The sequence below is a fragment of the Coregonus clupeaformis genome, unplaced genomic scaffold (genome assembly GCF_020615455.1).
Source record: "Coregonus clupeaformis isolate EN_2021a unplaced genomic scaffold, ASM2061545v1 scaf1442, whole genome shotgun sequence".
Classification (NCBI taxonomy): Eukaryota; Metazoa; Chordata; class Actinopteri; order Salmoniformes; family Salmonidae; genus Coregonus; species Coregonus clupeaformis.
This window is the reverse complement of record NW_025534896.1, coordinates 22,267-35,572: the sequence shown is the minus strand read 5'-3', so window position 1 is coordinate 35,572 and position 13,306 is coordinate 22,267. Positions and strand designations below refer to the sequence as shown.

General features: G+C 46.6%; 1 pseudogene; it reads right to left on the bottom strand.

Annotated features, from left to right (window-relative positions):
• The window catches only part of LOC121585939, a 64,051-nt pseudogene extending 51,522 nt beyond the window's left edge, over nucleotides 1-12,529 (bottom strand).
• Between the last annotated feature and the right edge of the window lie 777 nt (nucleotides 12,530-13,306).

Here is a 13,306-nt window from a genome sequence, read left to right as displayed (position 1 = left end):
GCAAACTCAGCTCCATCATTCATTGAATCAGATGGCTCATTCATCACAAAACCGACTGATATTGACAACTACTTTAATAATTTAGCAAATTTAGGCATGACATGCCAGTAACAAACGCTGACAGTACACATCCAATTATATCTCACCAAATTGTGAAAGACAAGCATTGTAATTTTGAATTCCGTAAAGTGAGTGTGGAAGAGGTGAAAAAGTTATTGTTGTCTATCAACAATGACAAGCCACCGGGGTCTGACAACTTGGATGAAAAATTACCGAGGATAATAGCGGATCGATATCGCCACTCCTATTTGCCATATCTTCAATCTAAGCCTACTAGAAAGTGTGTGCCCCTAGGCCTGGAGGGAAGCAAAAGTAATTCCGCTACCTAAAAATAGTAAAGCCCCTTTTACTGGCTCAAATAGCCGACCAATCAGCCTGTTACCAACCCTTAGTAAACTTTTGGAAAAAATTGTGTTTGACCAGATACAATGCTATTTTACAGTAAACAAATTGACAACAGACTTTCAGCATGCTTAAAGGGAAAGACATTCAACAAGCACTTACACAAATGACTGAGAAATTTATGATAAAAAGATAGTGGGGGCTGTTTTGTTAGACTTCAGTGTGGCTTTTGACATTATCGATCATAGTCTGTTTCTGGAAAAACGTATGTGTTATGGCTTTACACCCCCTGCTATTTGTGGATAAAGAGCTACCTGTCTAACAGAAAACAGAGGGTGTTCTTTAATGGAAGCCTCTCCAACATAATCCAGGTAGAATCAGGAATTCCCCAGGGCAGCTGTCTAGGCCCCTTACTTTTTTCAATCTTTACTATCGACATGCCACTGGCTTTGAGTAAAGCCAGTGTGTCTATGTAGGCGGATGACTCAACACTATACACGCCAGCTACTACAGCAACTGAAATGACTGCAACAATTAACAAAGAGCTGCAGTTACTTCCAGAGTTGGAGGCAAGGAATAAGTTAGGTCCTAAATATTTCTAAAACTAAAAGCATTGTATTTGGGACAAGTCATTCACTAAACCCTAAACCTCAACTAAATCGTAATACATCATGTGGATTTTGAGCAAGTTGAGTTGACTAAACTGCTTGGAGTAACCCTGGATTGTAAACTGTCATGGTCAAAACATATTGATACAACAGTAGCTAAGATGGGGAGAAGTCTGTCCATAATAAAGCGCTGTTCTACCTTCTAACAGCACTATCAACAAGGCAGGTCCTACAGGCTCCTGGTTTTGTCGCACCTGGAGCTACTGTTCAGTCGTGTGGTCAGGTGCTACAAAAGGGAGCCTCAAATTAATACTATGCATGTCAATCTCTCCTGGATCAAAGTGGAGGAGAGATTGACTTCATCACTACTTGTATTTATGAGAGGTATTGACATGTTGAATGCACCGAGCTGTCTGTTTGAACTACTGGCGCACAGCTCGACACCCATGCATACCCCACAAGACACACCACAAGAGGTCTCTTCACAGTCCCCAAGTCCAGAACAGACTATGAGAGGCGCACAGTACTACATAGAGCCATGACTACATGGAACTCTATTCCACATCAAGTAACTGGTGCAAGCAGTAACATTTGATTAAAAAAAAACAGATACAAATACACCTTATGGAACAGCAGGGATATTACTTACCTTAATTTTGCTGGACCCCAGGAAGAGTATCTGCGCCTTGGCATAATAAATACAAATTTAAATAAATAAATTAGGCCCTAATGTATGGATTTCACAAACCGTTAATACATATTGTAAAGTGGTTATCCCACTGGCTGTAAGGTGAATGCACTAATTTGTAAGTCGCTCTGGATAAGAGCGTCTGCTAAATGACGTAAATGTAAATGTAAATGTACATATATGCATCACAGATATCATTAAAAAAAGAGGTAGGTGCGTGGATCAGCAAACCAGTCTGTATCTGGTGAGACCCCATTTGCCTCACGAGCGCAACTACATTTCCTTTGCATAGAGTTGATCAGGTTGTTGATTGTGGCCTGTGGAATGTTGTTCCACTCTTCAATGGCTGTGCCAGGTTGCTGGACATTGGCAGGAACTGGAACACCGATGTCGTACACGTCGATCCAGAGCATCCCAACATGCTCAATGGGTGACATGTCTGGTGAGTATACGGGCCATGGAAAAACTTGAACATTTTCAGCTTCCAGGAATTGTGTACAGATCCTTCCGACATGGGGCTGTGCATTATCATGCTGAAACATGAGGTGATGGCGGCAAATGAATGGCACGACAATGGGCCTCAGGATCTGCCCGGCATTCTCTGTGCATTCAAATTGCCATCGATAAAATACAATTGTGTTCGTTGTTCAAGCTTATGCCTGCCCATACCATAACCCCACCGCCACCATGGGGCACTCTGTTCACAACGTTGACATCAGCAAACCGCTCGCCACACGGCGCCATACGGTGTTCTGCGGTTGTGAGGCCGGTTGGACCTACTGCCAAATTCTCTAAAACAACATTGGAGGCGGCTTTGGTAGAGATACAGTGGGGGAAAAAGTATTTAGTCAGCCACCAATTGTGCAAGTTTTCCCACTTAAAAAGATGAGAGGCTTGTAATTTTCATCATAGGTACACGTCAACTATGACAGACAAAATGAGAAAAAAATGTATTTGCAAATTATGGTGGAAAATAAGTATTTGGTCAATAACAAAAAGTTTCTCAATACTTTGTTATATACCCTTTGTTGGCAATGACATGGTCAAACATTTTCTGTAAGTCTTCACAAGGTTTTCACACACACTGTTGCTGGTATTTTGGCCCATTCCTCCATGCAGATTATCCTCTAGAGCAGTGATGTTTTGGGGCTGTCGCTGGGCAACACGGACTTTCAACTCCCTCCGAAGATTTTCTATGGGGTTGAGATCTGAGACTGGCTAGGCCACTCCAGGACCTTGAAATGCTTCTTACGAAGCCACTCTTCGTTGCCCGGGCGGTGTGTTTGGGATCATTGTCATGCTGAAAGACCCAGCCACGCTTTTCATCTTCAGTGCCCTTGCTGATGGAAGGAGGTTTTCACTCAAAATCTCATGATACATGGCCCCATTCATTCTTTCCTTTACACGGATCAGTCGTCCCTGGTCCCTTTGCAGAAAAACAGCCCCAAAGCATGATGTTTCCACCCCATGCTTCACAGTAGGTATGGTGTTCTTTGGATGCAACTCAGCATTCTTTGTCCTCCAAACACGACAGAGTTGAGTTTTTACCAAAAAGTCTTGCTTGTTTGTAGGTGACCAAATACTTATTTTCCACCATAATTAGCAAATAAATTCATTAAAAATCCTACAATGTGATTTTTTTTTTTTCCTCAATTTGTCTGTCGTAGTTGACGTGTACCTATGATGAAAATTACAGGCCTCTCTGATCTTTTTAAGTGGGAGAACTTGCACAATTGGTGTTGACTAAATACTTTTTTTCCCCACTGTATGAACATTAAATTCTCTGGTAGTCAGCATACCAATTGCATGCTCCCTAAAACTTGAAACATCTGTGGCATTGTGTTGTGTGACAAAACTCCACATTTTAGAGTGGCCTTTTATTGTCCCCAGCACAAGGTGCACCTATGTAATGATCATGCTGTTTAATCCGCTTTCTTGATATGCCACACCTGTCAGGTGGATGGATTATCTTGGCAAAGGAGAAATTCAAACTAACAGGGATGTAAACAAATTAGTGGCAAAAATTGAGAGATATGAGCGTTGGAAAATGTCTGTGATCTTTTATTTCAGCTCATGAAACATGGGACCAACACTTTACATGTTGTGTTTATATTTTTGTTCAGTATAATTAAGTCACATGACATGATGCTCAACCAGCACTCCACATGGTTCCTGACAGGTGTATGATGCTAGCTTAGACTTGGAGTAAATGGAGTCCTAGCAAACATGATTCCTTGTCACTTAAAAGCTGGTATAAAAAAACTGCGGATGTAAGGGAAATTCTTAAAAGCGGGCTGCTGAGAGTTACTACCACAGCTCACATACTCAGTGGTGCTAATCAGAGACTTACTGTGACACTCTGGCTCCATGGACTTTGATTATTGAGCCAGGGTTGTTCATTTTCTTTTGGGTGTATTTCTATGTTGGTTTCTAGGTGTTCATTTCTATGTTGTGGTGGTTCTTGATTATTCATGTGACTCCCAATCGGAGGTAACGAGTGACAGCTGTCGGCTCGTTATCTCTGATTGGGAGCCATATTTAAACTGTGGTGGTTTCACTGTGTGTTTGTGGGTTTTTGTTCCGCTTTTCGGGTCTGTTGTACCGTGGACTTCATTTGAGTCGTCTTTTTGTTTTGTATTTGGTTACTTTGATTAATAAAGTCATGTTTCTTGGACACGTTGCGCCTTGGTCATACTTGGACGACATAGACGACCATGACAGAAAAACCCACCACAAAAAGACCAAGCAGCGTGTCAAGCGGCAACAGGACCTACCTACACAGGATTTATGGACTCCCATAAAGGATTCATGGACATGGGAGGAGATTCTGGATGGTAAGGGGCCTTGGGATCAACCGGGAGAATATCGCCGTCCTCGTGAAGAGCGGGAGGCAGCTAAAGCCGAGAGGCGCCGATATGAGGAGGCAGCACGGAGGCAAGGCTGGAAGCCCGAGAGTACTACCCAAGAATTTCTTGGGGGAGGAAGCGCCAGGTATGGAGAGAACGCTGGTGGATGTCCTCCTCGGCTGGGGACATATTACGCAGGAGGAGGCCGTCCGGTACCGGAGGGCGATGAAGGGGGAGAACCTGGCAGGAGAGGAGCAACGGCATCAGCAGGGCCATCGTCGGAAGGACGAGAGGCAACCCAAAAATTTTTTTGGGGGGCACATGGCTTGGGCGCCTTGGCAGCAGGAGGCTGCCACAGGGAGATGTGGAGAGAAGGCTATCGGATTACGGGAGCCATTGGCGAGTAGAGGGAGGGAAGTTGTTGTGGTACGGCGTGAGAGACTGAAGTGTGTTACCAGTCCGGTCCGGCCCGTTCCTGATCCCCAGTTAAGGCCAGTGGTGTGTGTTCCCGTACGGACCGGCCTGTTCCTACTCCACGCACCAGGTCCACGATGTAGCGTCGCCAGCCCGGCCCGCCTGTTCCGGCCACTGCGCACCAGGGATACGGTGCGCGCCGCCAGCCCAGCCCGGCCTGTTCCTGCTCCACGCACGAATCCTACGGGTCGTCACCAGCCCAGCCCGGCCTGTTCCTGCTCCACGCACGAATCCTACGGGTGCGTCACCAGTCCAGCCCGGCCTGTTCCTGCTCCACGCACGAATCCTACGGGGTGCGCCACCAGTCCAGCCCGGCCTGTTCCTGCTCCACGCACGAAGCCTACGGGGTGCGTCGCCAGCCGGCCAGAGTCTGCCGTCTGCCCAATGGCGCCTGAACTGGCCGTCTGCCCAACTGGCGCCTGAACTGCCCGTCTGCCCAACGGCGCTGAACTGCCCGTCTGCCCTATGGCGTCTGAACTGCCCGTCTGCCAAGCGCTGCAAAGCCGCCCGTCTGTACTGAGCCTGCAAAGCCGCCCGTCTGCCATGAGCCTTCAGAGCCGTCCGCCAGACCGGAGCCGCTAGAGCCTTCCGCCAGACAGGAGCCGTAGAGCCTTCCGCCAGACAGAATCATACACCAGCTATGGAATCAGCAGGAGCCGACGCAGCCCATACTAGACTGGAAGCCCAGGTTCGGGGCCAGCAAGAGCAGCTCCTGCAGATGGGAGCCGCCCTGCTGGAGGTGATGACCGCAATCCGAGGCTGGGGTCCGCCTCCACCGCCAGCCGCCCCAGCCAGCACCATCAGCCAGCCACGAGCAGCCAGATCCGTCAACCAGCCATGAGCAGCCAGATCCGTCAGCCAGCCATGAGCAGCCAGATCCGCCAGCCAGCCATGAGCAGCCAGATCCGTCAGCCAGCCGCGAGCAGCCAGATCCGTCAGCCAGCCATGAGCAGCCAGATCCGTCAGCCAGCCATGAGCAGCCAGATCCGTCAGCCAGCCATGAGCAGCCGGACCCGTCAGCCAGCCATGAGCAGCCAGATCCGTCAGCCAGCCATGAGCAGCCAGATCCGTCAGCCAGCCATGAGCAGCCAGACCCGCCAGCCAGCCATGAGCAGCCAGATCCGTCAAGCCAGCCATGAGCAGCCAGATCCGTCAGCCAGCCATGAGCAGCCAGATCCGTCAGCCAGCCATGAGCAGCCAGATCCGTCAGCCAGCCATGAGCCGTCTAGCCAGGATCCGCCAGAGCCGCCCAGCCAGGATCCGCCAGAGCCGGGTCCAGCCAGGATCCGCCAGAGCCGTCCAGCCAGGATCCGCCAGAGCCGGTCCAGCAAGGATCCGCCAGAGCCGTCCAGCCAGGATCCGCCAGAGCCGGTCCAGCCCGGATCCGCCAGCCAGCCAGGATCAGCCAGAGCCAACCAGCCAGGATCCGCCATTCAGTCCGGAGCTGCCCCTTAGTCCGGTGCTGCCCCTTAGTCCGGTGCTGCCCTAGCCCGGTGCTGCGTCCGGTGCTGCCCCTTAGCCCGGTGCTGCCCCTTAGCCCGGTGCTGCCTTTAGTCCGGTGCTGCCCCTGAGTCCGGTGATGCCTCTTAGTCCAGTGCTGCCCCCTTAATCCTGTGGGGGTTTAGTTGGGGGTGGTCATTTGGAGGAGGCTACGTAAGCTGGTAGTGACTATGGTGGGGGTGGGGACCACGACCAGTGCCAGAGCCGCCACCATGGACAGACGCCCACCCAGACCCTCCCTAGACTGTATGCTGGTGCGCCCGGAGTTCGCACCTTTAGGGGGGTACTGTGACACTCTGGCTCCATGGACTTTGATTATTGAGCCAGGGTTGTTCATTTTCTTTTGGGTGTATTTCTATGTTGGTTTCTAGGTGTTCATTTCTATGTTGTGGTGGTTCTTGATTATTCATGTGACTCCCAATCGGAGGTAACGAGTGACAGCTGTCGGCTCGTTATCTCTGATTGGGAGCCATATTTAAACTGTGGTGGTTTCACTGTGTGTTTGTGGGTTTTTGTTCCGTTTTTTCGGTCTGTTGTACCGTGGACTTCATTTGAGTCGTCTTTTTGTTTTGTATTTGGTTACTTTGATTAATAAAGTCATGTTTCTTGGACACGTTGCGCCTTGGTCACTTGGACGACATAGACGACCATGACACTTTTCCTGGCTCACCCCCCTGCCAGCCAAAGCTCATAAATAAGAAGGAGATGCAGAGCAGAGCAGACTGCAGGGATGATGATGCCACGTGATTGCCATTTATTGCAAATGCTGTTATTATCTGACAGGCAGGAAGCTACACTATATATCGAAAGTATGTGGGCACCACTTCAAATTAGTGGATTTGGCTATTTCAGCCACACCCCTTGCTGACAGGTGTATATAATCAAGAATACAGTCATGCAATCTCCATTAACAAACATTGGCAGTAGAATGGCCTTACTGAAGAGCTCAATGACTTTTAACGTTGCACCATCATATGATGCCACCTTTCCAACAAGTCAGTTCGTCAAATTTCTGCGCTGCTAGAGCTGCCCTGGTCAACAGTAAGTGCTGTTATTGTGAAGTGGAAACGTCTAGGAGCAACAACGGCTCAGCCGTGAAGTGGTAGGCCACACAAGCTCACAGAACGGGACCGCCGAGTGCTGAAGCGCGTAGCGTGTAAAAATCGCCTGTCCTTGGTAGCAACACTCACTCCCGAGTTCCAAACTGCCTCTAGAAGCAACGGCAGCACAAGAAGGTGTTTGTCGGGAGCTTCATGAAATGGGTTTCCATGGCCGAGCAGCCGCAACCCCATCGAACACCTTTGGGATGAATTGGAACGCTGACTGCAAGCCAGGCCTAATCACCCAACATCAGTGCCCGACGCAAGTCCCTGCAGCAATGTTCCAACATCTAGTAGAAAGCCTTCCCAGAAGAATGGAGGCTGTTATAGCAGCAAACGTGGGACCAACTCCACTTTTGGTCATGTAGTGTATTTCTGCTCTGATCATTAACAGTCAAACAGAGACTGGCCAGGTTTACTCTCAGGGTTTCGTTATACTATACTATACTATACTTTTCTGGGGCCACGGTTGGTGCAGAAGGTGGTAAAGTTGATTGTGAGTAGAGGATACATCATTTGATCTATGGCATCTAGTTACTGTATAAGCCCTGGCTCCTGTTTGATTACAGCAAGGATGTAGCCCTGGTTAGTAGGTCCTTGGTTATTGTAACCAGTAACACTATGATCAAATTGAGGCACATGTGGCACATCATTATGTTCCTGGAAATAGAATTCTTATGTTTTTGTTTTTCATAATTTAAACAGAAGAGGTGGTACTGTAGCATATTCATGCACACAGATATTTTCAATGGCGTTTAAAAATGACCTATTTTGAGGTAAGGAGGAATGCTCTGGAACACTTAAAAGAGGGATATGCATGATGTATAATAAAAGACAAAGCACATCATCATCTTTGTGTGGTTAAAAAAAGGAAAGAGTGAAATACAAAGAGAGAGAGGCATCCTCCGTTCCTGAAAAGCTTAAGGGATCACTCCTCCTGTCCTGTCAGATACTTTCCTCCTTCTCTCCCTCCCTTCTTCCCTCCCTCCATCCAGGATGGTTGCCCATCTCTGATCTCTGTGCCAGTAGGATTCCTGTTGGGCCTGTTACTTTTCACTCCATCTGCCAGGATCTCTGGGGCTGTTACTTCTCACTTCCTCATCAAAGTGTGGGAGTGTGATAGCAAAACATTGATATCAAACTTCTACAACATCCAAGATCCAATAAGACGTTTAACTGCAAAACACAGCTGCACCATAATGTATTACCTATATATGTACGTAATATAGACCCACTACTGCACCCACTAATTAGACCCAGTTCTACAACATCCAAAATTCAACTTAAACTAAAAAAACATAGCTGTACCATATTACTGTATACATGCACCACTGTAAAGCACAGCCTCCATACGTAATACAGCTAGAAGCTACAACAGCCTGCCATCGCCCAAAACAGGAACTGTACTGATAAGCCACTACCAATTTCTTTCTTCCTGTTGCAACGCCAGACATTTTTCTGCCATTGCCCTCAGTTTCACCCTGCTGCGTCCCGACCCCGCACTTCCATTACGTTCCCTCAGAGCAAGCAACTTCCATAAGGCTGTCACATATCCGTCAGGGAGAAGGGGGATGAAGGGAGGACGAGCGAGACGGGAGAGAGAGATGATAAATCTAAGTGCAGCGACCGGGGCCTAGCTACCATCTAATGAACAGTCTCAACCCCTGCCTAGTCCTAACAACCGTCTATGAGCATCAGGGACTGGGGTACGATAGGGACTTAAGTCTTGTCACCTCGTCCAGCATTGATCAAACCAGGCTTCATGACGTGTCGTCAGACATTCCGACAACATCCAGCAAAGCTTAATAATCTCATATATTTCCTTCCTTTCCTCTGACATCCCATGCAGCCCCTGACAGTCACTCAAGATAAGCCAAAAGCCTTCTGACAGGATAGAGAGCATATAAAACATATAAAGAATATTTGCTGCCATTTTGGCACCAGGAGTCAACAGAGTAAGAGATTCTGTTTCTCCATTTCTGTTTGAGTGAATTCTCACAATCAAATCTGGTAACAATCCTGACACGGTTAAAATAAAAACTATTTTAAAGCAATTAACCTCAACGTAAAAGGCATTTGAAAACCTCTATGGAAAGTCACATAGAAGTCACCAGCAGAGGTTAAATTATGTGAGGCACCCTGATTTATGAATGTGTTTTGAAACGAACACCAAGAACAGTTGGCATATACAGTATTAATCTCGGAAACCCAGAACTAAAATCTGGAGAAAATGCATCAGATGCTCAATTAGGTTCTGGGGGAAGATGTATGAGAAAAGATACTAATGAGACTAGTGAAGTCTCCTCCCCCTTAAAAGGAAACTCTTAGCCAAAGCATGGGCCAAATGTCCCCTCCCATTCCAACATTTGAAAATATACGAACACCTGCTAAATCGTGATTTGTCCAAATGATCAGTGACGAAACAATTGGCGATACTGGAACAAAGTTCCTCATTAATCGTTGCATACCACAGTCTGTTGACAGAAGCTAACACAACAGGTATAGATAGACCTTACAGTGAAATGCTTACTTACAAGCCCTTAACCAACAATGCAGGTTTTAAGAAAGAATACATTAAAACAAATAAAAAAAAGTAACAAATAGTCTGGGTAGCCATTTGATTAGATGTTCAGGAGTCTTATGGCTTGGGGGAAGAAGCTGTTAGGAAGCCTCTTGGACCTAGACTTGGCGCTCCGGTACCGCTTGTCGTGCGGTAGCAGAGAGAACAGTCTATGACTAGGGTGGCTGGAGTCTTAGACAATTTTTAGGGCCTTCCTCTGACACCGCCTGGTATAGAGGTCCTGGATGGCAGGAAGCTTGGCCCCAGTGATGTACTGGGCCGTATGCACTACACTCTGTAGTGCCTTGCGGTCGGAGGTCGAGCAGTTGCCATACCAGGCAGTGATGCAACCAGTCAGGATGCTCTCGATGGTGCAGCTGTAGAACCTTTTGAGGATCTAAGGACCCATGCCAAATCTTTTCCAGTCTCCTTAGGGGGATAATTTGTAAGTCGCTTTGGATAAGAGCGTCTGCTAAATGACGTAAATGTAAATGAATAGGTTTTGTCGCGCCCTCTTCATGACTATCTTGGTGTGCTTGGACCATGTTAGTTTGTTGGTGATGTGGACACCAAGGAACTTGAAGCTCTCAACCTGCTCCACTACAGCCCCGTCGATGAGAATGGGGGCGTGCTCGGTCCTCTTCTTTTTCCTGTAGTCCACAATCCTCTCCTTTGTCTTGATCAGGTTGAGGGAGAGGTTGTTGTCCTGGCACCACACGGCCAGGTCTCTGACCTCCTCCCTATAGGCTGTCTCTGTCGTTGTCGGTGATCAGGCATACCACTGTTGTGTCACGTAAGCGTCTGTCCACGAGTTATTAATACAGTATTAGCATGTTACTGCAGCTACAATAGATCAACCAGACGAGTCAACTATCAATATTTAAAACATCTTCAAAAATCACCCATCCACAGCCAATCTACTATACAGTGGCATTATCTCAGTGATAGTACTACCCACTGCCCAGCTCTAGATTATAGGCCTCCATTTTCTGTCTGATACTCTGCCACCCCCATCTAGCCTCTATCCAGCCCGACTATAACGACAGAACCTGTGGCTAAACCAATCAATTACCGCTGTGTACAATTCATTACTAACTTCCCTTTGAATTAAACACAATCGCAGCACACTGACTGGCTGCTGCTGTCGCTGCTGTGTCTGTGGAGTCTCCCCCAGGATGCAATTCTGTTTCAACGGACTGATAATAGAATATGACATTGGTGGAGATGTTCTGTTGTTCTTCACTCTCAGTATTGCTCTGTGTCCTAAGATAACTGATAGTGACCTGAAAGGCTTCTCGTTGCCTGAAGTCTTCATATTTAAAAAAAAGCATTTAGAGATAGCAGATTTAGTCAAACAATGATAACCGAAGTAAATTATTAACATTATGGCTATAACATTTTAGAGGTGTTTAGTTCATGGAAATGTCATGTTTATGTTTGTTGTTAATAAGGAATTATTCTATAGATTAAATGTTGTTGCTTAATATACAGTACAGTTTACAGTTGCAAATCACTCTTCTGAGTGTTGCCCTCAAATTGCAACTGTAAGCGGTATATTAAGCAACAACATTTAATCTATAGAATCATTGAAAACTGTAAAGGAATTGATATGTTGAATAAATGCACAACTTCTTACAATAAACGATAGTCAGTGCCTTGAAAAATTGCTGCTCTTGAATTGGAAAAATTGTCAACTGAGAGCAATTAGACTCAAATGCAAAACAATGCATTAAATCTCCAAAGAATGACATGAGGGAGGGAGAGGAAATGTCATTTTCCCAGTCAGGATGTTGGTAAGATGCCCACAAAATTCATTTTTTCAATCACATCCTGAGCTGAGCTGTGGAAAAATATTGGCCAAGATCCAGATAGTACAGTGCCATCGTTGAAATAAATGTTGGTCTACAGGCTTGCATTGAAATTAGGCTCCTTCAGATTGGAGTCAATTGTATAATTGTTTGGCTGCATATGACAATGGAAAGTGGCTCAACACTAATAAACAAACCCCAACTCAGGGAAGGATAATAGTGGTCAGGTACTAGCCTATAGGGAAATCTCTCCTATGTAAAAACCTCCAAAGAAACATCCCTGCTCCCTCAGTCTCCAGGGAAGTTGATTACTACAGTGTGTGTTAAAGACAATATTTTCTATTCTAGCTTTTACTAAACCTGGAAGTCCCCTCAGGTCAATAGACACCTTTACGAGGGAGACCTGAAAAGACAAACAGGGTACGTACCCATGCTGTACACTACACAGTTGTTCTTGCCGTCTTCTGCTGCCAGCCAGGTGATGTCCTGAAGCCACCTGGGACCACCAGTCAGAACCACGGGGACAGGCCGCATTGGGGACATGGCGCTCTGTAGGACAGGAAAGACGGTGGTGGCACGTTAGCATTTTGCTGTCTAAAAACCTGTGATCACTCATACTCATTCATCAATCAGGCCTGTCGCTCTTATGGAAAGTGAGTTTTCATAGTCTTTTTCACAGTTGACCTGACTGTGAGATTGAATGATGGCATGTGTGGTGTGTGTGGTGGGGAGTGTCTTATTGAGTACAGCCCGGGCCGAGGCCGTCACTCGAATCTGTCCTTCCTCAGTGACAATGGGGTTATGGGGCTCTTTTGAATTTTCTTGTCCTTCAGGGGGCTTTGGAATCCTGAAGAGAATTCAGATGAAGAAGAAGAAGAAGAAGAAGAAGAAGAAGGGAGGAGAGCTGCTTTAGAAGTAATCTTTAGACACATTGTACCTCACTATCGGTACGATCGCCGCTGCCTGCTGAAGACTGGCAGGGAAGGGAAAGAATCTAAAGAATTGGTGTGCATTTCAAAAGAGTGACCCAGGTATACAGATCACAATGCAGGGATAAATGATTGTGTCAATATCTTGGACTATATTTCACTTCCTGCCTAGTTCAGATATGGTATGTAATTTCTCATAAATACCGGTTGAATGTGCTATCAGAGAGACAGAGAGACATAATACCACTGCTTGACACATTCTCTGTCTAATTGTAAGTGTTCCTAATCTGTAACAAGTTGACCCTCGCCTCTGAGCTAAACAGCAATACTGGGCATCCTTGAACTGAAATGATCTACAGTACCAGTCAAAGGTTTGGACACGCCTACTCAT